Raw genomic sequence first — 21,495 nt, forward strand, 5'->3', positions numbered from 1 at the left:
GCGCTAGAAAAACGAACCTAGATAACTTGCAGGAACTTGTATCCATACATGTGTCACTGGGTTCTGCCTAAAACTTGTACTGCAGCTGCCGACAAGTGCTGTAACCTGCCCTTTTTCATTCAAAAAATTCAGCAAAAAGAAAAACATGCTGGTTTACATACGCGGAAAAGCACTGGCCATGGCAATTTACTCTGGGAACCCATAAATTGGGAGGTTAGGTGTGGCAGAGGAAAGGGGCCGTGGAGTCACGAGGCGCTGAGCTTGAAAAAGCAGAGTTGACAGTTAACTTATACATTTATTCGCTGCAAAGAAATTGGTGAAGAGGACAAACAATAGTAAATCTGTTCCAGATTACTTAATAGCAATTTGCTGGAGTACTATCTATTACTCTCTTACCTGTGACCTGCAGTCTCAGTGGCACTGGCTCCATTAGTCGCTGGCAAATGATATGTTTTGGTGGGCCCCCGGCCCAGGCCAAGAGTATCAGCATGCAATGCAAATGTCAAGTCAAAAGGTATAATTTATGGCCTGCTTCTGCTGGATTTTAATTTCAGTTCCTGAAAGTTGTTAACAGAAAGCAGCTACACACTTTTTAATTACTTTTATGATGTTGCATTAAGTTTATTGTCGAGACCAGAACTTTCCATGAGCCAGCCTGCCTTGCCCGCAGCTCACCCATCAGCCCGCCCTCATCCGTAATAATTAACCAATGCAAAAGAAAATGCTCCTTGAAAGGCAGGTGTGCACTACTGACATCACTAACGTGATGCAGTCATCATGCCTGGACCTGGGTGGGGCCATCCTTTAAAAAGTCATGAATCCGAACGGAAGGGGGAGGACACAGAACAGGTAGATACATTTCTTTTTAATAATTATTGGGCTCATCTCACCGTGGAGAAAAATTCAATAGCCCCGGCCCTATTAAAAAAGTGCCGGTGCTAAGCACCTGAAAGCTCCGGCACAAATTAAGCACTGCCCACTGATCCCTTATAGTTGCTAGATTTTACTATCCCAACGGCAGTCAACGGGGTCATATTCCTCAATGGCACTAGGGCCAAGGCATCATTGTCAGGCTGTTGAGTTTTCCTCTTGTCGGAGAATGGGATCTTTAGCGTTAAGGTGGTAAACGCTTTGGGGAGGGCACCTCAAGATATCTCATAAATACCTTATGATTAAGTGGGATGAAAACTGACTGTCAGAAGCGAGTAACTAACGGGAATCCTCTGACTAATCCTTTGGGAATGCAGGGTGACAATAGGATCCCGGTGTGAATAGGATGGGGAATTTGTGCTCAGTTTGTTGATAATCTTTGATACACGGTAATCATCATGAGATGCGTCATTGCTTCATTAAAGCATTCACCTGAGAGGAGGATAATTGGTTAAGAAACATTTTGGAATGAATCTTAACATCAAGAAAATAAGAGAGGTCCTGATCATATAGGAATTGTGCAATCACCTAGGACAATCCCACAAATGCGTCATGGGGATAAGGATAGTGCGATTTGCAAAGGCGTGAAAAGCATTGGTACTAATTTAATGCATTGTTTGGAAAAGACGAACTTTCAATATTAAATTTGTTTAACTTTTAATATTCTGTGAAGGTGAAGAATTTCATTAACATGAATTAAAGAAAAAATGAACCTTAAGTACAAGTAATATTGAATTTCCTAAAGTATTTGATTTGAATATACAATGTCATGAAATGGTTTCAGGTTACATTATTGTTTAAAGACAATAGGTGAAAAGAAATTTGCAGGAATTCTGCTGAGCCACTCTGTGGGGCAGGGCATGAAGTCTCTGGGGGGTCAGTCAGCCCCAGATTTCGATTATTAATGAAAGATGCACACAGGGTCCTGGGATCTAGAGGGAGCGTTGTTGAGAGACTCGCAAAGAGATGACCCTCATCTTGCTGAAATAACAATAGCAAGTTATGGGCTATGTCCATGTGGCTGACCACTCCTGTACCAGTGCTTAATTTGAGCCAGTGGTTTCCGGTGCTGGGCACTGGCACTTAATTGTCAACACCTTGCGCTTGTGGAAGTCTGCCACTAGGTGGCGCTGTCTGAGATGACCACACAAACAGTCAATTATTAATTCAATAAACATTAAAACTGACGACCTTTCGCCCAAGCCACTCTTTAAGCTTTGGGGGCCTGGAATAGTCTGAATTCTCACACTTGTAGGAGTGTGAGGGTTACTAGTTGTGTTGTTACTATCACTGGCAAAGCTAGCAGGGGCAATGTGTGGTGCAAGCTGCGGTGGCTTCCTGCCGAGAGCCCTGGCACTTATTTTTTTACAAATTAAGCACTGCCTGTACCCCGTCCCCTGACCCTACAGAACACTTCCACTGCCCCTTTACCTCCTATTCAAACAGTCACGGCCCCGTGCACGTAAGAGCGGTGAGGCCGGGTCGGGGGGGATTACGACAGACGAGGTCGAGGGAAATGTATTTATTTCTTTTATTTCCCCTCGTGGTCGTCTGTCGAATACTCCCCCCCCCCCCCCCTTTTCCTGGCTTCCTAGCACCCCTCCATATTCTATGCGGCAGCAACTGCATCCGCATTACCTTCATTTCTTCCCTTCTGACCTTTACCACCAACAGATCTTTTATTAATCATCTATGACAGCTCTATGGCCTGACAAAGGCACCACATCATTGTTTCTGTTGTGTGAAAGCTGCTCCACCAGCTCTGGCCGGCTGCACTGTCTCGTTCCGCCACGGCAGTTATCGGATTTGACACGGACTGAAAGGTTTAGAGCTAATTTACCTCGTCAATCTTTTTATAGCGCGAGCCACGCCTTGAAAACGAGACAGAGGTGTGTGTGTGTGTACATTCGAGACCGTCTATCGGGTTACAGTTCATACTGCACGACTGCCTTCCTTATTCCAGGATTTATTAATCCGTTTATGCCGTGTCCTTTGTTCTGTACAAACCAGGAAGAACCTGTTCCTAAAGTGCTCCTTATAATTCCAAGAGAGCACCCTGTGGGGTCTCCACCTTGAGAGAGTTGAGACTAATTCTGGTGAAGAAACTCAATATGTCGTACCGCTGGTGCTCAGACTTTTCAAGACTTGGGGACAAAATAATGACTAGCACTCAGAACACTGAAAGGAAAGGCTGGATTGGGCTAAACCTCTCTTTCCCCCAGTGCTTAAGTTTGAGCTGGTGGTTTCTGGTGCTCAGCACCTGCACTTAATCATCAACACCACCGCTTTTCATGGGCACCAGTTAAGGGCACATTAATTTTGGGTAGGCACAGGGAGATTCAGTGATCTGCACAAAATCGCAGGATGTTGAGCCGACACCGAGATGCAAACCTGGTTTTCCCAGGTTCCCCAAAGTTGGCAGGTCTGGCCATTACGCCACATCCTCCCTCCACTTTCATGGTTAGTAGTTGGTTCTGTTTTAGGCGGCGCCAAGAGGAGAAATAGGCTGGTGCAAGCTGCCTCCTGACGAGAGCCCTGGCACTTATATTGTTTACAAATTAACCACTGCTTTCCCTGCCCCCTGCTCCAACGCCACACCAAATCCTAGGGCCTGTACTGGAAGATGTAGGCTCACCTTTAAGTTACTGGAAGTGGACTGAATAAGGCGGGTCTTTCGGGTGAGCGTTTATGTGGGCAGTGTGATGATGTGCCCTTGATCGCCTCCTTGGGTATTGAAGATTTGGACTATGCCTCCTCGATAGGGTATGTTCCCCCATATATTGCAAGTGGGCAGAGTACCAGGCCGGTGACTGAGTCCTTGAGGAAAAGTTTAGAATTATCGAAATGGTAGGTGCCAAGCAGCCTGCCTCCTGCAGAACGACGTCCAGGCCGGCACCTACATGAAGAGTTATCCCCTCAGCCTTCTTCAGCACTACTCTTTTTGCAGACATAGTGAGTTGACGTCATAATGTTGTTAACTCAGCCAGACCGAGGAGGATTTTTATTATTAGTGTTTGTTGGGTAGGGATGCGTTCCTGTGACAGCAGCTTAATGGGAGATGAAATTGATGGCCTGTAGTACCTGGAACTTTGGTGCTTTGTCGAAGATGTTGAGTATCCGGTGCCAAGGTGAGGTGGTCGTGAAGCATAGAGTGTAGTCCCACTCTAAGGTAGGTGTCGTCAACAACCTATCTGTCCCTCTTAAATCCCTCGCTACGTCCAGGGCACTAAGGCAACCCACCAGTAACTCATGTAACTTGTAACTATGCTCTGAAACAATGTTCGTCCTCATGTCAAGCGCTCTGATACCTCCGGGTCTAGCCAGCGCTATATAAAAATTTTCAAATAAATAAAGAAAGAAAGAAAGGGTCTTATCCCTAAATGAGTTTACCAGGTAGGAGAGCCTTATGCCTCATAACTATGCATGAGCTGAGTGTTCAATAGGCAGGAATTAAAAAAGCCCTGACAAAGACCGTAGACACTTATGGGCAAATTAAAAGGTCGAAACATTCTGACTATATAGAATGAATGAATGATTTATTGCATTTCACCCAACACCCACATGTAACACGCTTTTCATCATATTATTAAACCGAAATCCTTTAGGATATACCCTAAGACATTTTTGGAAAGACATCTGGATCCTTGCTCTTCTTTAGGATTATTTATTAAGAACGACCTATTAGCGGTTGAGTCCGCCATAGCGGTATTCACCTACTTTGGTAACCTGTGGGTGAGGTGAACTTTTCAGTTTTATTTGGATACCCACAATTCAGATAGGTCACACAGAACAGTTTTCATGCTCCTCCACCCCCCACCCCTTCCCGTGAGAGAGCACCAAATCTGAAAAAAATGTATAAATGCACCATATTTACAAGCACGTAGTTAGTTTAAACATGCTTTGCACACGAGTGTTTTATATCTAGAAGTGAAATACACAGAGTGTCTTATATTCAGTAGTGAAGTGTATAGAATGTTTAAGTAGAGTAACAATAATCATAACTGTGTGAGATTAATGTAGAAGTGTTGGAATGAATATGAAAACCTCACGTTCTCATGTTAAAGGAATCATGTAAGAGTTAAGTGGAACTCTACAAAACCAGTATATTGTGTAGGCCTCATGGCAATTCACAGAAAATCTAAACGTGCTGCTAAAATAATGTGAGGTGGGGTTAACGTGGTTCTTCCAAAAATGATATATCGAATTTAGTTTGAAATATATGCTTTATAGATGTGTGTTTTAAGGAACGTATGTTAGTTAAGAATGCTGTTTAAATCAAGTTAAATGTTTTCAGAATGCAGGGACCCGTTTCATGTAAATCAAGTAGGGCCCGAACTGATAGGGATGTTCTTTTTTTTTATCTGTAATGTGCTCGTTAGAGGAGAAGTCGAGAGGTGCCAAGTACAGAGCTTTCCATAATGCTTTATGACCTATAGATATGGTGGAGTTTGGAATTTGAGGCCCACTGTGGGACGGCCTGTATGTATGCAGGTGCGAGGGGTCCTAATCAGTCGAAATGAATGGAGCTTTGTTCAGTGGCGCTTGGCGCAGGCCTGTAGGAGTCTTCAGGAATTTCAGGGGGTATCGGCGCACTGGAGAAGAAGCCTGGGAGCCAAGGTCAACTTTAACGAGGGTCTTGAAGAGTACCATCATGGAGTTTACCGCGCAAAGATGTATCACGTGAGGGGCGTCCCAAGGGGCGTTCCTATGGAAAATGTGATTTGGTGTTAGGGAAAGCGACCCGGGAGGAGAGTAGAGCAGATGATTTTGGGAGCCTAAGGAAGCGGATGGGTAGGCAGATAGACTGATCAGGAGAGACCCATTATCAGGGAAGAGACAAAAGAGAAGTGCGTGATCTTCTTAGGAAGTCACCACGGCTGACACCTAGAGGGGTAAAGATCTTGTTAAGTAGGGATGTCACTTAGTGTAGTGTAGGGACAGACTAACCTAAATTTTCTTTTCTGTAATGACTTTGAGGTTGCAACTTGTATCCATTTTGGCAACGCTCATGATATTCGAACTTGTACTCATTATTCTGTTTTGTAGACTTAGACTATTCAAAGAATTCATGTTCATAGTGATACCAGTTTATCCTTTTGAATCTCATCTTAAGAAGTTTGTATCTTCAGTTATCTTTGACTTTATATTAAATCTTTGAAACTTAATCCTGGTCAGTGGTCATTTAGAGTTGTGTAAGTTCTTAATTGATTGATTAAATGCTAGATTGCCTTTTACTCAATGACAGATACCAACGATCCAGTCGACTTGGTTTGGGATCTGGTAAGGTAACTAGTAACCAGTAATCCCGCGTTAACAGTTGGTAGCAGAGTAGGATGGTTATCTTCTTGAGGAAGGTAATCTAGATAGGTTAGCTTACCCCAAGGCCCCTAGACATCGAGAGACGAGCAGCGGAAGAATCGTGCGCCGAAGGTGCAGACGGTGCGAGAAAAGCAGCAGTATCGGAGGAGAGTGAGTATAACAAGGGTCATGCGTGAACAGATTGCGGTGTTTTGTGTTGTATTTGTATTGTGATGTCTTGCGGAGTTGAATGCCTGTAGTGTGAATGAGAGAAGGTTGTGAGCGCGCGCAACCTGGTGAACCGGTAACCTGGTAAACGGGTGAACTGGAAAATCTTAAGTTCAGGCCAGAGCTTAAGTGGTTTTGGGTGTATCGAACATCCAGAGTAGTTGTCGACCATAGTACGGAGGTCACGAGGTACCATTGACCGCCGTGGAACCGAGATAGGGGGAGTGTAAGAGTGAGCGTATGAGTAACGGACGCTGGTCGGAAGTTACTGTGTGTGAGTAACCTATCAGAGAAGGCGATTGTCTGGAAGTAAACGGAAAGACATTTCGTCAAGTTAAGGTGCCAACTACAGAAAGACTGTGGGCGTACAGTCAAGAAAGGTGATCGCTTGGACGGAAGTAATCATTTTTCAGAGTATGAATGGGACGCATGCATGACCGAGGAGACGAACTGAGAAAGGAGGGGAACTGCTGCAAAGGGGGACGAGTGACGTCAGAAAGAGCCGCGCTGAGATAGGGTGGCGAGTGAAGAGCCGCGACGCGATAGGACGGTTGGTGTGACGTCGGCAAAGAGCCGCGACGCGATTGGGCGGCTGGTGCGACGTCAGTGAAAAGTCGCGATCGGATAGGCCAGTTAGCGGAAACGGCACGGCGATTGGTAGATTGTCATTAGGAAGTAAACAAACACAGAGAAAAGAGAAATCATGAAGTGTTTTAAGTGTTTGAAAGGGATTTTTAAAAGAAAAAGAAGTGAACATTATTACGGGGAAGAGGCACCGCCGGAGGGTACACCAGCTCATTATATGGCAACGAATGTGGGGCTGCATACGATATTATGGATTGGGGCTTGGAATAAGCTTACGGAAGGAAATGAGGAAATGCAGTTCCCAAAGTACGGAACGTTTAAGTTAGAGGTGTTACATCGGCTAAAAGCAACCATGTCTTCATTGAAACCTTCCCCTAGACCAACACAGTTTGAGGCCCTTAATGCATGGATTAGGGCGGCACACGATAGAAATTTGGATAGGCGTCAACAAAGATTGACGCGATCGGTAAGAGCAGTGCGAGATTCCAAATGGGACGAGGAGGCAAAGAGATGGAGGGTACAGGCTATTGAGGTGGAGAAGTTGTATCCAATGAGGGAGGTGGTAGGTGGGAGGAACCTCATGGAAGAGGATGAGGAGAGCGAGTCGGAGGACAATGTTATAAATAGATTATTGATGGACAGACCACCTCCGAGAGTTGAGGAAATTGAAGATAGAGGGCTCGCAAGGGAAGATGGGAATGCCATAGAGGGGTATACACCACTCCCTATATCGGAATGGACACCTATCAAAGGTGGGGAGACACCTCAACCTAGTACAGTACAGAGTGTAGTGGGAAGGTTTGTGGTGCAGAAAACGCCAGCCACCGAAAGGGTTGAGTCCTTTGGATTGCCAGACGCTCTTCAAGTGCCTGTTACCATAGGACCTATAGTATCGATCTATAACCCTGAGAGAGATAGAGAGGAAGAACAGAGGCAATTGGATAGAGAAAGGATCGAGATGGAAAGGAGGAATAACGTGACAAATGCATGGAAGCAATTGCCAGGTTCGGTAACGTGGAACACCCCATTAGAAACATCTGTAGGTCCCAACACAGGACAGGGAGGTCAGAGAGGACCGATGGACCTAAGGGGACCGCGGCCCAAGTCCTATACAGAATTAAGAGCTGATTTGAGGGAATGGGATGGGTCCGCAGTAACCCCGAGTAACAGGTCAAGAACAGAACCAGAATGGGAAAGCAGAGGTAACTGGACTGTATCTCATTGTGGGGCCAGCGAAAGTAGTCAGGGGCGGGAAGGCCAAAGTCAGGAGAATAGAGGAGTTACACGTCCTACGGATGAGAGGGAACAGCAGGAGCAAAATAGTAGGAGTGTAGAGTGTGAGGAGATGTCCCGTCTCTGGGAGAAAGGTGGAGACCAAATGGTACATGCTTTTCAGAATAGGTTTAGGTGCCTTCATCATGTACTCGGAGAAGACGTTCAACATTGGAGAAAGGAGAACAGTGATAGGTCCCGCCATGCCTCGAATAATCAGGAATCACAGGGAAGTAGTGAGGAGAGAGGGAGCAACGGAATATCTTACCATGCATCCCGTGAAACTAGCCAGGATGGGGAACGTGGGGCTATGAGGCGTGAAGGAGTGTTTCACCATCCACCCCGAGAAGATGGAAAGGCATGGGACCTAGAGAGATGGGAACAGGGGAGGACTCCCTATAACTCACCAGTGCCTAAACGTAGATCTCGGAGCTGGGATGGGAGAGATGCGGATGGAGTAACTAAATTTAGTGTGTTGAAAGCTGAAATTAAGGCAAAGAGACTTGATGTCACCAGTTTAAAATCAGATGTTGATGAGATAATTGATGGTACATTGCCTTTAGAAAGAATAGAATTGTATGAACAGGATGAGTTATTGTTCATGGCAAAGGATATTACTAGGAAAGCTAGAGCGTTTCATGAGAAACTGACCAATTTGGCAGACAGGTATGCCGTGGATTTATCCAGGACAAGGGCATTGCAGAGTAACCACAGATTGCAGTACGCAGACCAAGACCTAGATGAAAAGAGAACTACTGGATTAAAAACACACATAAGAGAGCTGGTATCAGGGATAAGGGTGTGGAGAGAACTGGACAAATGGGAAGAGAGGTGGTCGAAAAAGGGCACTGTTAGACGGAGTACAAGTATGATGACCCCAGAGGGAAGGATAATGCAGATGGAGGCATTCCCTTTGCGAGAAATATCGAACGGAAATTATGTACATGTGCCCTGGAGTAGAGGAGATTTAGCTGCATTTACCAACTCATTTCCGAAGTTGAGGGACAATCCAGTAGAGTGGTATAAGCAGGTAGAAAGGTTTGTAAAGATCTCGAAAGTATTGTGGATTGATTTGAACACGTTGTTTGACATTGTGGTCCCATCTGATTTGTGGACCCCGTGCAAGACTAGTGTTGAATGGCCAAATACTGAACCAGTGAGGGATGCTCGAACTAATGGACCGTCCGAGATTGTCATGCGAAAGTATGAAAGGGTAATAGCTTGGCTGAAAGATAAGGTACCACCACAGGATATAGATTGGGTGAAAATAGACCGAACGAGACAAGAACCGAAGGAGACCGTTCATGAGTTTTATGAGAGGTTGTTGAAAACATTCAAGCAATACAGTGGATTAGATGTAATGGATCCCAAAGATATAGGACAGTTTGTGTCCAAGTTTGTTTTGGGGTTGAGACCTGATATTTGTTTAATGATTCAGCAACATTTAATTTGCTGGCAAAACAAACCACTAGATGAGATCCTACGTTATGCGAGATACTGTAGTGACGAAATAGATTCTAAAGCCAAGAATCTAAAGGAGAAATTGATGGTGGTGCAAATGCAGTCAGCCGGGAAGAGTGGACAGCAGAAGCAGGGAATGGGACGAAAACCAAACGGTCCGAACAAAGATAATGAAGAAGGGCAGAGACCTAGGGTAGACTTTGCCACTTTAAAGAAAACGACAAAGTGCCATTTGTGTCACCAGGTGGGACATTGGCGACGCGAGTGTCCCTTTAACCCTGAAAATGGAGAGCTAGAAGTAGAAGAGCAGGTTCAAGAAATCCCAGCTCCAAAGGTGACAGTTCCAGGAAGCAAGGTGGCCAAAGGGGGGACACCGGCTCCACGGGCACAGTTCCCACAGCCACCGAAAATAGCGACAGGGGGAAAGGTCTTTAAACAGATGCCTCTCTTCATCGAGGAAGAAAAGTGTTATTACATTGATCCATTGACAGGACAACGTGTGAGCGGTGAAGAGGACTGTACCCTCGGGGCAGTCCTAGAGGTGGATCAAAGAGGGCCGTTTGTTGAGGCAGAAGTGGCAGGGTGTCCCACAACGTTCTTAGTGGATACTGGGGCTACTCGATCAACTCTGAGGTCAGCGGTGGTTCCAGACTTGCCGATGTCAGGGGAAACGATTCAGGTGGTAGGAGTCGCAAACAAAAGGCTGACTAGTCCAGTGACAGAACCAGTGTCTGTGAAGATAGGAAACCATATGAACGAACATCAGTTTGTGGTTTGTGATTCGAGTCCTGTATGTCTGTTAGGAAGGGATTTGTTGTGCAAACTGAACTGCACAATATACTGCACCCCGCAAGGAGTGGAGGTACAGACTACAGACGATGATGCTACTTTCAAGGTAGCAAATTCAAAATCCTGTGTAGAATTATATCCTACTCTGACAGTAGAAGATCTTCCCCAAGACTTAAGAGATGCAGTGGCGTCAGAGGTATGGGATTTCACAGGAGAAGAAATAGGATTGATTAAAGGGGTAGAACCGGTAAAAATACTGGTAAAACCAAATGCCGAGTTTCCAAGAACGCCTCAATACAAATTGTCCCAGGAAACGATTGCAGGAATAAAACCTGTGATCGAGTCAATGATACAGCAGGGAATACTGAAAGAAATTGTGGGTAGCCCTTGTAACTCCCCGATTATGGGTTTGCAGAAACCTAGTGGGAAATTCAGGATAGTGCAGGATTTACGAAAAATTAACAACATAGTCGTTTCATGTTGTCCCGTGGTACCGAATCCATCAGTGATACTGTTTCAAATACCATGTCAAGCAGAATGGTTCACAGTGATAGATCTTTGTCAGGCTTTCTTTTCAATCCCATTGGATGAAGAGAGCAGATATCTTTTCGCTTTTAAAATGGAAGATCGCGTTTTAACATGGTGTCGAATCCCACAAGGATTCACAGACAGCCCATCTATCTTCAACCAATTGTTGAAGAAGAATCTCGAAAATCTAGTACTGCCGCAGAATTCGGTTCTGGTCCAGTACATAGATGACCTACTTGTTGCGTCAGAAACTGAGGAAGCTTGTAAAGCAGATTCAATTGCCTTATTGAACCATTTAGCTGAAAATGGACATAAGGTATCTCCGAGCAAGTTGCAGTATTGTCTGACTGAAGTACAATATTTGGGGCACCGGTTAGAAAAAGGAAAACGCAAGGTGTCCCCAGAGAGGATTGAGGCGATAATGAAGATGAATGCGCCTACGACACAGAGAGAAGTTAGAATGTTTCTAGGGATGGTAGGTTACTGCCGACAGTGGATAGTCAACTTTTCACTGAAAGCAAAACCCTTACAGAAACTGACGCACAAGGAGGTGAGTGATCCGGTACCATGGGACGAAGAATGTCTGGTGGCGTTCTTGCAGCTGAGAGACGATTTATGTCGTGCTCCGGCTCTGGGAATGCCCGATTACGAGAAATCATTTTCACTCTATTGCTGTGAGAGAGAGGGATGTGCTTTGTCAGTCTTGGCACAGACCCACGGAAATGCCCGTAGACCAGTTGCATATTTTTCGGCTACATTAGATCCAGTAGCCGCAGCGTTGCCCGGATGTCTCAAATCCGTTGCTGCAACGGGTGTCAGCATTGAAAGGAGCGAGGGTATTGTGATGGGACATCCAGTAGTGGTGTATGTACCGCATTCAGTTGAATTGTTAATGACCAGGACGAAGACGCAGCATCTGACCAATAGTAGGCTCACGCGTTACGAGCAAGTTATTCTTGCCGCGGAGAACGTGACACTCAGGAGATGCTCTGTCTTGAATCCTGCTACTTTGATGCCATTACCCACTGTAATAGAAGGCGAAGGATGTGAAGACCACGATTGCCTTGATGTGACTGAACTATGCACGAAACCCAGACCAGATATTGTGGATGAGCCATTGTCTGACCCGGATGAGATTTATTTTGTTGATGGCTCATGTTTAAGAGACGATACTGGTCGGTTGAGAGCAGCTTATGCTGTTTGTACCATTACTGGAGTTGTGGAAGCCGCTTGCCTGGAAGGAGTACATTCCGCACAGGTAGCAGAAATCATTGCCCTAACTCGTGCCTGCATAGCAGGAAACGGAAAGAGAGTCACCATATACACTGACAGCCAATATGGTTTCGGTGTGGTTCACGATTTCGGGCAGTTGTGGTCTCAGAGAGGTTACATGACCTCCTCTGGTTCGCCCATTCGAAATGGAGAATTTGTGCGATTGTTGTTAGAAGCATTACAAGGTCCAGTTGACATTGCAATAGTAAAATGTGTAGCTCATACTAAGAATACAGATTTTGTGTCACAAGGCAACAGATACGCTGACGAAGTCGCACGTTATTGTGCGGAACAAAATTATTCTTTCTCAAAAGTTGAAATTGAAGGTGCAGAAGAAAAGACAGAATTGAGCATGATGTTAGAGACCGTGGATACCTGGGAAGATTTAAGGGTAATACAGGAGAACGCACCAGAAACTGAGAAAAAGGCATGGGAAACAGCAGGATGGTGTGCGAAGTGAAATGGATTTTTGGGTTTCAGCAGATGGGAGGGCTGTGTTACCTGAAGAATTAGCTAATCCCATGGCGAGAGAAATACATGGTCCAGTACACCTAGGAAGGGATGCTATGATGAGAGTGTTTAGACAAACTTGGTATTGCCCTAAATTCAGAATAGCGGCAGAATCAGTATGCAAGCGATGTGTTACCTGCCAACAACTGAACATAGGCAAAAGGACACCGGTCACACTGAGTCACATTGGGAGGTCAGGGGGGCCTTTCAATAGAATGCAACTAGACTTTATTGAAATGCCAAGAGTCAATCGCCTTAGGTATGTGTTGGTGATTGTATGTGTATTTTCCAGATGGGTTGAAGCGTACCCTACACGTAGGTGCGATACACTCACAGTGGCTAAATTGTTGCTCAGGGAGTTGATACCGCGCTTCGGGGTGCCTGCCTCTCTGGAATCGGACAGAGGAAAACATTTTAACAGCGAAATAGTGAAAATGTTGTGCTCCACTCTAAAGATTGATCAGAAACTGCATTGTAGTTATCGACCAGAAGCTTCAGGAATTGTGGAACAAGTGAACGGCACTCTGAAGAATAGATTGGCTAAAGTAGTGGCATCCACATCTTTGAGTTGGCCAGATGCTCTTCCTTTAGTGCTCATGAGTATGCGCAGCACCCCTGACAGGAGGACAGGTCTCTCCCCACACGAGATTCTGATGGGGAGGGCCATGAGACTTCCCACGGTTCCAACTGCTGCCCTATTGAATATTACAGATGATCTGATCTTGGATTATTGTAAAGGACTGTCTGACGCCATCCGTTCTGTGTCCCTTCAGGTGCAGGCGGCTGAAGTTCCAGCATCAAGGAATCTGTGTCATGACCTGAACCCAGGAGATTGGGTGTTGGTCAAGAAGCACGTCCGGAAGAACTGCCTAGATGTACGCTGGCGTGGGCCTTTCAGGTAATCCTGATCACGAACACCGCGGTGAAGTGCGGGGGGCTGCCAAATTGGATCCATGCATCTCATACTCGAAGAGTTCCAGCACCTCTAGAAGAAACAGCTCCTATCCCAGACGAAAGTCCAGAAGTGGAAGAAGAGTCACAAGAAGGGATCGAAGCAGCTGAGGGGGTGTCGGAAGAAGTTGGGAACGCATCGGATCCAGACGAAGAGCGAAGACAGGACGGCAGTGAGACTGAAGACGCAACTGAAGGAGAGAGCAGCAGTGAATACGATTCAGACACAGATCAGTACCAGAGCGATCAGGAACCAAGTGTGAGGACGAGAAATAGGAAAATAAGGCTTGGAGCTGCCACTTGGCTGGAAAGAAGAAGGAGGCTAAGTTTAAGGTCAGCCCAGGAAGAAACACTTGCTCCTATATCCGAAGACTCGGATCCAGAAGAAGATACCCGGGATCAAGCCGAGGAGGGTCCTAGAAGGTCAAGGAGGGTGCGAGTGCCTAGTAGAAGGTACTCTACTCCCGATTGGACCTACCTCGTTGCAGATGTCTGTGGGACACCGAACCGGGAGGGTCAGGGAAGTGAACCTGATCAGAACTGATCCGATCATTACAGTGCAAATACTGTTCCTGCTACCGGGGGCGAAGACCGAAAGGTTGCTGACACTCAACATCGTCTATCCTCCTCTGCTAAGCGGAATAAGAAAATTGATTTTAGAGACAGTTGATTTTCCGGTTTGCTGTTCACGATATCCAGTGTTGGAGGGAACTCTTCTTCGACTGGAAATGCTTGAGCGAGTAGTGGAAGTTCTTGGAACACTCATTGTCTTGGATTAATACCTTTTTGTAAATGTCTTCAAAGGGGCGCAGAACTGGGAAAGTGAAGAAGGTGATTCTGGTCAGAACGGACCCCTTTGTAACTGTGGATGTAGAACTGATAGTACCAGGAGTAGAGATTGAAAAGACATTAACTCTTCATTTTGTTCGTCCCCTGGTCCAGAGTGAAATAAGGAGAATAATCCTAGAGACAGTTGAATTCCCATGTTGCTGCAAGGAATGCCCAATACTTGAGGGAATGTTTCTTCGTATGGACATTTATGAGGACGTAGTGTCACTCCTTGCAACATACATAGATTCTGCTTGATAAAAGACTTTTTGAAAAGGACTTTGAAAAATATTGCTGCAAGATAACCTAGCGCCGAGTGGAAGAAGAAAAAAAAATGGTAGGGGTTTCTTTTTAGCGGATGGAGAAGGGCTAGGGTTGTCTGTTTTCTATAGGACTTTAAACTGTTTTGCGGAGCAAATTGTCAGCTTCTAAGTGTTCAAAAGAGAAACATTGTTCGAAAGAAAGTCTTTGTTTGGAGAGAAGAAGAAGTTGATGCCGGAAGAACATCCATAACTACACTGTTTGAGATCATGGAGGCTGGCAACTAGAACCGCAGGGCAAAATGTATAGTTGGCACACTTTTAGGGGTGGTGATTTCACTTATAGTTTTAGTGGTTACTGTTTCATATATAGTGGGACACGAGAGAGATGCAACTGCAGTTAAGGAAATCAAGGGAGTGTCAACACAGAGGACAATCACTGTTAATAGTAGGGGAAATATCAATGATAAAGACAAAGCGTTGTTAGAAGCGGAAATAAAAAGATTACACACTGACGAGTCACAGGGAAACTTCAGGTCAAATGCTTATGCAAAATTGCTTTACGAATATATTGATGTCATGGAGGCGAAGAATTGCTATGTTTGTATGCAGTTACCAGCTTCTGTGGATGAGGGTATCAGATACCATCATCTTCCATTGACATATGGAATCACATGCAGTTTGTTGTTGAGCATATTCTATGGACGAGAAGGATTTGAGTACTATTTCTTGAATTTCGACTCGACATTGCCAGAGGTCCCAAATTACAAGCATCTGAACAAGTGGGACTATTACAAGAGCGAAGACAGATTACACAAATGGTTCATTCCATGGAAAACGTTAGATACTTCACATGCCCGAAGAAATAATCTGACTTGCCAAGTGTCAGAAATCGAGAAAAAGTTTATAGGGCAGGTGGATACTAGATACAGGAGGCAGAAGATTCTAAAGGCTTCAGGGCAATGGGAAACGGATTGGACCAAAGAAGAAAGGATACACCAAAGAAAGGGTAGCTTTGGTCCAATTGCTTTAGACAAGGAGAAATGGGGGAAACTGTGTATTCACAGGAGTTACTCCTATTATGAGAATCTGTATGTAGGTCAAGTCAGTTGCGAACATGCCTTTCAATTGGAGTACTACTCCAAAGACTTTCTGAAAGAGATGCAAGCAATTCCAAATGTATATTTTGTATGTGGAAGAAATGCCTATGTGAAGCTACCAGATAATTGGTACGGATCATGCTATCTGGCAATTGTCTTCCCCAAAATATATCATGTTGAGAATTTAGAAACGACAAAGAAAGGAATACCAACTAGAGGGAAGAGAGGGCTAGGTGCAGCAGAAGTAATTGGGGATGTATTCGGTGCTGCTTTCCCTATCCTAGGAGTGATACTGAATGACATCAAAATTAGGAGATTGGCTACAGTCGTAGATAGGTTATCTGCCAGTACTGCTAGATCATTAATGCTGGTGGAGGGTGAGATGCAATCGATAAGGGCAATGGTTCTTCAGAACCGACTTGCTTTAGATGTTCTGTTAGCCAAAGAGGGCGGAGTCTGTAAGGCTTTGAAGGTCCAGGAATGTTGCACTTACATTCCAGACAATTCAAAACCTCTAGAGAAGTATATACGAAACATCACTGCCATACACCACGAAATTGAGGATCTGACAAAGATAAACGTGTGGGAAAAAGTAGGCCATGGAATGGGTAAAGTTGGAGGTTGGTTTGCCAACCTAGGAAAGGGTATCGTTTGGTACATACTGAAACCCATCATCATAATTGTGATTTGTGTAATCACTTTGTGGGGATTGGTGCGTTTGTATCAATGGTATAGAGCAAACAGATTACAGAGATCTATGAGAGAACAGGAGAAAAGGTTGACAGCGATGCAAGATACACAATATAAGAGTCTGAAGGCATTGGAGACAATGAAAAGAAGTGGTACTGCCACGACCTCACTTTGAAGAGTCCTACATTTTTGTGATGGTGTTTTGTTGGTGATGACCCCTGAAGGTCATCAAAGGGGGGACTGAGAGAGCACCAAATCTGAAAAAAATGTATAAGTGCACCATATTTACAAGCACCTAGTTAGTTTAAACATGCTTTGCACACGAGTGTTTTATATCTAGAAGTGAAATACACAGAGTGTCTTATATTCAGTAGTGAAGTGTATAGAATGTTTAAGTAGAGTAACAATAATCATAACTGTGTGAGATTAATGTAGAAGTGTTGGAATGAATATGAAAACCTCACGTTCTCATGTTAAAGGAATCATGTAAGAGTTAAGTGGAACTCTACAAAACCAGTATATTGTGTAGGCCTCATGGCAATTCACAGAAAATCTAAACGTGCTGCTAAAATAATGTGAGGTGGGGTTAACGTGGTTCTTCCAAAAATGATATATCGAATTTAGTTTGAAATATATGCTTTATAGATGTGTGTTTTAAGGAACGTATGTTAGTTAAGAATGCTGTTTAAATCAAGTTAAATGTTTTCAGAATGCAGGGACCCGTTTCATGTAAATCAAGTAGGGCCCGAACTGATAGGGATGTTCTTTTTTTTGATCTGTAATGTGCTCGTTAGAGGAGAAGTCGAGAGGTGCCAAGTACAGAGCTTTCCATAATGCTTTATGACCTATAGATATGGTGGAGTTTGGAATTTGAGGCCCACTGTGGGACGGCCTGTATGTATGCAGGTGCGAGGGGTCCTAATCAGTCGAAATGAATGGAGCTTTGTTCAGTGGCGCTTGGCGCAGGCCTGTAGGAGTCTTCAGGAATTTCAGGGGGTATCGGTGCACTGGAGAAAAAGCCTGGGAGCCAAGGTCAACTTTAACGAGGGTCTTGAAGAGTACCATCATGGAGTTTACCGCGCAAAGATGTACCACGTGAGGGGCGTCCCAAGGGGCGTTCCTATGGAAAATGTGATTTGGTATTAGGGAAAGCGACCCGGGAGGAGAGTAGAGCAGATGATTTTGGGAGCCTAAGGAAGCGGATGGGTAGGCAGATAGACTGATCAGGAGAGACCCATTATCAGGGAAGAGACAAAAGAGAAGTGCGTGATCTTCTTAGGAAGTCACCACGGCTGACACCTAGAGGGGTAAAGATCTTGTTAAGTAGGGATGTCACTTAGTGTAGTGTAGGGACAGACTAACCTAAATTTTCTTTTCTGTAATGACTTTGAGGTTGCAACTTGTATCCATTTTGGCAACGCTCATGATATTCGAACTTGTACTCATTATTCTGTTTTGTAGACTTAGACTATTCAAAGAATTCATGTTCATAGTGATACCAGTTTATCTTTTGAATCTCATCTTAAGAAGTTTGTATCTTCAGTTATCTTTGACTTTATATTAAATCTTTGAAACTTAATCCTGGTCAGTGGTCATTTAGAGTTGTGTAAGTTCTTAATTGATTGATTAAATGCTAGATTGCCTTTTACTCAATGACAGATACCAACGATCCAGTCGACTTGGTTTGGGATCTGGTAAGGTAACTAGTAACCAGTAATCCCGCGTTAACACCCGCATGGACCCTACCTCTCACTCTGTCATTGTGTATGCAACTTGATTTACTTGTCCATGATCACCAGCAGTTTCTTTGCTCACTTGAGTTGAGGAGTTTGTTGGTGGCCCTAATTCTTGTGGTGGTCAGTTACTGCTGGTCTGATAGTTGGACAATTTCCTGCAAGTGAGAACCTCAGCTTTGGATGCACTTAGCTTGATTTGATCAGTTAGCATCCAGTAATCAGTTGCTGATAGGCTTTGGCCTCCGGCGCGTAAACTGAGATCTGATGGATTTGAGTGTCATGAGCATCATTGGAGTAATTGAGTTTGCCGGAGTAGGTGAGGTCAGATGGAATGCTGGGGCTCACCGTGAAGATGAGAGGAGTCTGGAGTGGGCTGTACAAGCCTTAGCTAACACAAATATGTGCATAGCTCTGGGGTGCCTATGCTAGGTACTCATGTACCGAGCATAGATCTCGCTGCCTTGGATGACTGAGGAACCTGCTGTCAGTGGCCAACAGACCACTGTGAATCCTGAGCGACTGTTGGCCTAGCGGGGATAGCTTAGAGGTGAGGTCCGTTTCATTGGGACACAACTGTTCTGAAGATGGTGGAGATGCAAACAACCCTTGCTACCCGCAGAGATTCTAGATTCGCGGATTGTGTACTAGCGAGGAAGGAGGGACCTTTGTCAATATATGCTTTGTACTTTACACACATGGCTAGAGGAGGACTTTGCACCTTGGACTGTGTAAAACTATGCATTCTATTTATGGGGAGTGAATAACTCTTAGCTGTCGGGAATGGCAGTCGAGAGCTACACCTTTTGCCGCCCTTGGCGGTCCCTGTGTTTGCCACCCTGCCGACGGCCGTAGGTAAGAGCGAGGGGTGTTGGTGGCGACCCCTGTGTTTGCTGCCCCGCAATGGCTGCCGCCAGTAAAACCGGGTTTGTGAGGGGGAGGGAGGAGGGGGGGTGGTACCGGTGATCCCCAAGTTTGCCGCTTCATGACGACAAAACTCGTACACCCCTCCCTATGCCGCTGGTCTCGGGCAAGGGAGGTGGGCACGCAAGCTTCACCTGGCACAGTGATGTACTAGGGTGCCCTGGAGTGCCAAGGGGCAGCACGGAAAGGGTAGTGACTGGAGCCCCATCTGGCACTGGGTAAAGTGAGCCGATGTGCTGCACTCACCGTCGCCAGCAAGGGAACTGATCTATCAGTCTGGCTGGCACCCGTCACTGTGGAATTTACCCCCTAGCTGGGTACCCCTTATATTGGCATTCCGATAATAGCTATCAGGGCCAGGCAGCAGTTACCGTGGAATGTAATCGGTATCGTTGCCAGTCGGGTACCCATCCCTGTGTAGCTGTGTGTGCCTGGCACTCCTTGTAGTGAAGCAGATGCCATGCATGTGCCAGTCTAGCACCTCTCACTGTGAACGTAGCTAGGCTGTGACAGGCTCAGTCGATCCTTGTGCCAGGTGAAACCTCCTCATTGTGTAATTCAGTATCGAAGGTGCCAGCTTGGCACACCTCCGCGCCGTCCTTAGTCTTCAGTTATACCAGGTGGGCACCCTGTACTGTACACGTAGGTGCATACCCGCGCCAGAATACCACTTTCATTGTGTGCCAGCATGGCACCCCGTTTTCGTAAATATGGACTGCAGATGTTGCTAACTCCCCCCCCCCTTACCCCCTTACCCCTTCACTGTGAAAGATTTTTCCCCTTCACCCTCCCTGTACTTACGTAACAGGGATTACTGCCCCAGCCAAGGCGCTGTTGTGACACCCCGCCACCTCGCCTGCCCCGGGGCGCGCCTGTTTTCTTAGGGTGTCTCTGGGTTCTCAAATCCCAGCTGGTGCCGCAGCATCAACAAAGAACCAGACCGCAAGAATGTAACCCCTTCGGTCCCAACGCCTGCGCCTTCTTCGGGTATTTCTTAGGCTGTAATAACCAGCCTTACCAGATTCAATAAAAATAGTACCGCCTGCAGCTGTATTTGTGTGCGCTTTCGCTAAGCATCGCGGAGTCAGGCGTTATTGATGGGTGCATTCTAAAACATGTATTTTGTGAAAATTTCCAGTTAAATAAGCAAGCGCAAGGAAACAAAAAGATATACCTGGAAGAAGGCCTTTGTACACTGCCGTCCATCATGGAATTAAAAGTCTATTTTTCCTAATAACAATATTGGGCCTTTCTCCAGGGCATATGTGTGAGCGTACCTTAGGCTCTCGCGATGCTGTTACGGGTGAAGACAATAGGTTGATTTAGATACAGGCTGTTACCTAAGGCCTGTGCCAGCGGGCATGGTAGGTAAGCCAGGCAATCTCAAGAAGCCCCTAGGCCTGGCCAATGACACTTAGAGATACCTTTGGCTGTCTTTTTCACTGTTTGCCAAGAGTCACCACCTTTTTTCGGAAACATTCCTCTAGTCTAGAGATACAAAGTACCGCCCTGTGGCCGCACGTGGCCCTCCTGACCTTTAGACGAGCCCCCCTGGTGAACAGCAGCACAGGGCTGCTTGTCACTTGATAGAGCACCAACATCCAAAAAGCTATTAAAGTAGGAAAGCAAACGTAGCAAATAAAATATCTTGCACAATTTAGCTTTAGGATCACTTTAATTTTTAAAGCCACCATTCAGTAATCGTGTAAAAATATGAGGAACGCTTTTCAAAATAAAAATACAATTGCATTACATTAACCTGCAGAAGAAGCGTTTCATTTCAGTACATCAGATTAAATCACTGCACCGAGCGGCATTTGCTAGAAGTAATCATTTTCAAACATGAATTTAGGAACATTCATGCCTTTCCCTCCTGACAAAAAAATCCTGCAGGTAATAATAATAATAATAATCCACAATTGTAAACGCACAATCACCCGTAAGGGTCTCTAGGCGCTGGGGCCGTCGGGAAGATTAAGCAAGTTATTGCCCAGAGTCACATGGTGCTGGGCTAATTTGCCGCTGGTGCCAGGCATCGAACCGTGATCCGTGATCCCCAGATTCCGGAGTCAGTCGCCCTAGCTGCGGCGCCACACCTCTTCCTTGGTGAACCAATTTGCAGGTGCGCCCTCTGTG

At 45.4% G+C, this 21,495-nt stretch overlaps 1 protein-coding gene across 1 annotated transcript in view; it reads left to right on the forward strand.

Annotated features, from left to right (window-relative positions):
- The first annotated feature begins 775 nt into the window (after positions 1-775).
- The window catches only part of SMIM35 (small integral membrane protein 35), a 259,001-nt gene continuing 238,281 nt past the window's right edge, over positions 776-21,495 (forward strand). Inside the window, exon 1 of the mRNA XM_078683946.1 lies at positions 776-849. The gene's annotated coding sequence lies outside the window, so the exon portion shown is untranslated. The remainder of the gene's footprint in view (positions 850-21,495) is intronic.

Source organism: Lissotriton helveticus, chromosome 3_1 (genome assembly GCF_964261635.1).
Source record: "Lissotriton helveticus chromosome 3_1, aLisHel1.1, whole genome shotgun sequence".
Lineage (NCBI taxonomy): Eukaryota > Metazoa > Chordata > Amphibia > Caudata > Salamandridae > Lissotriton > Lissotriton helveticus.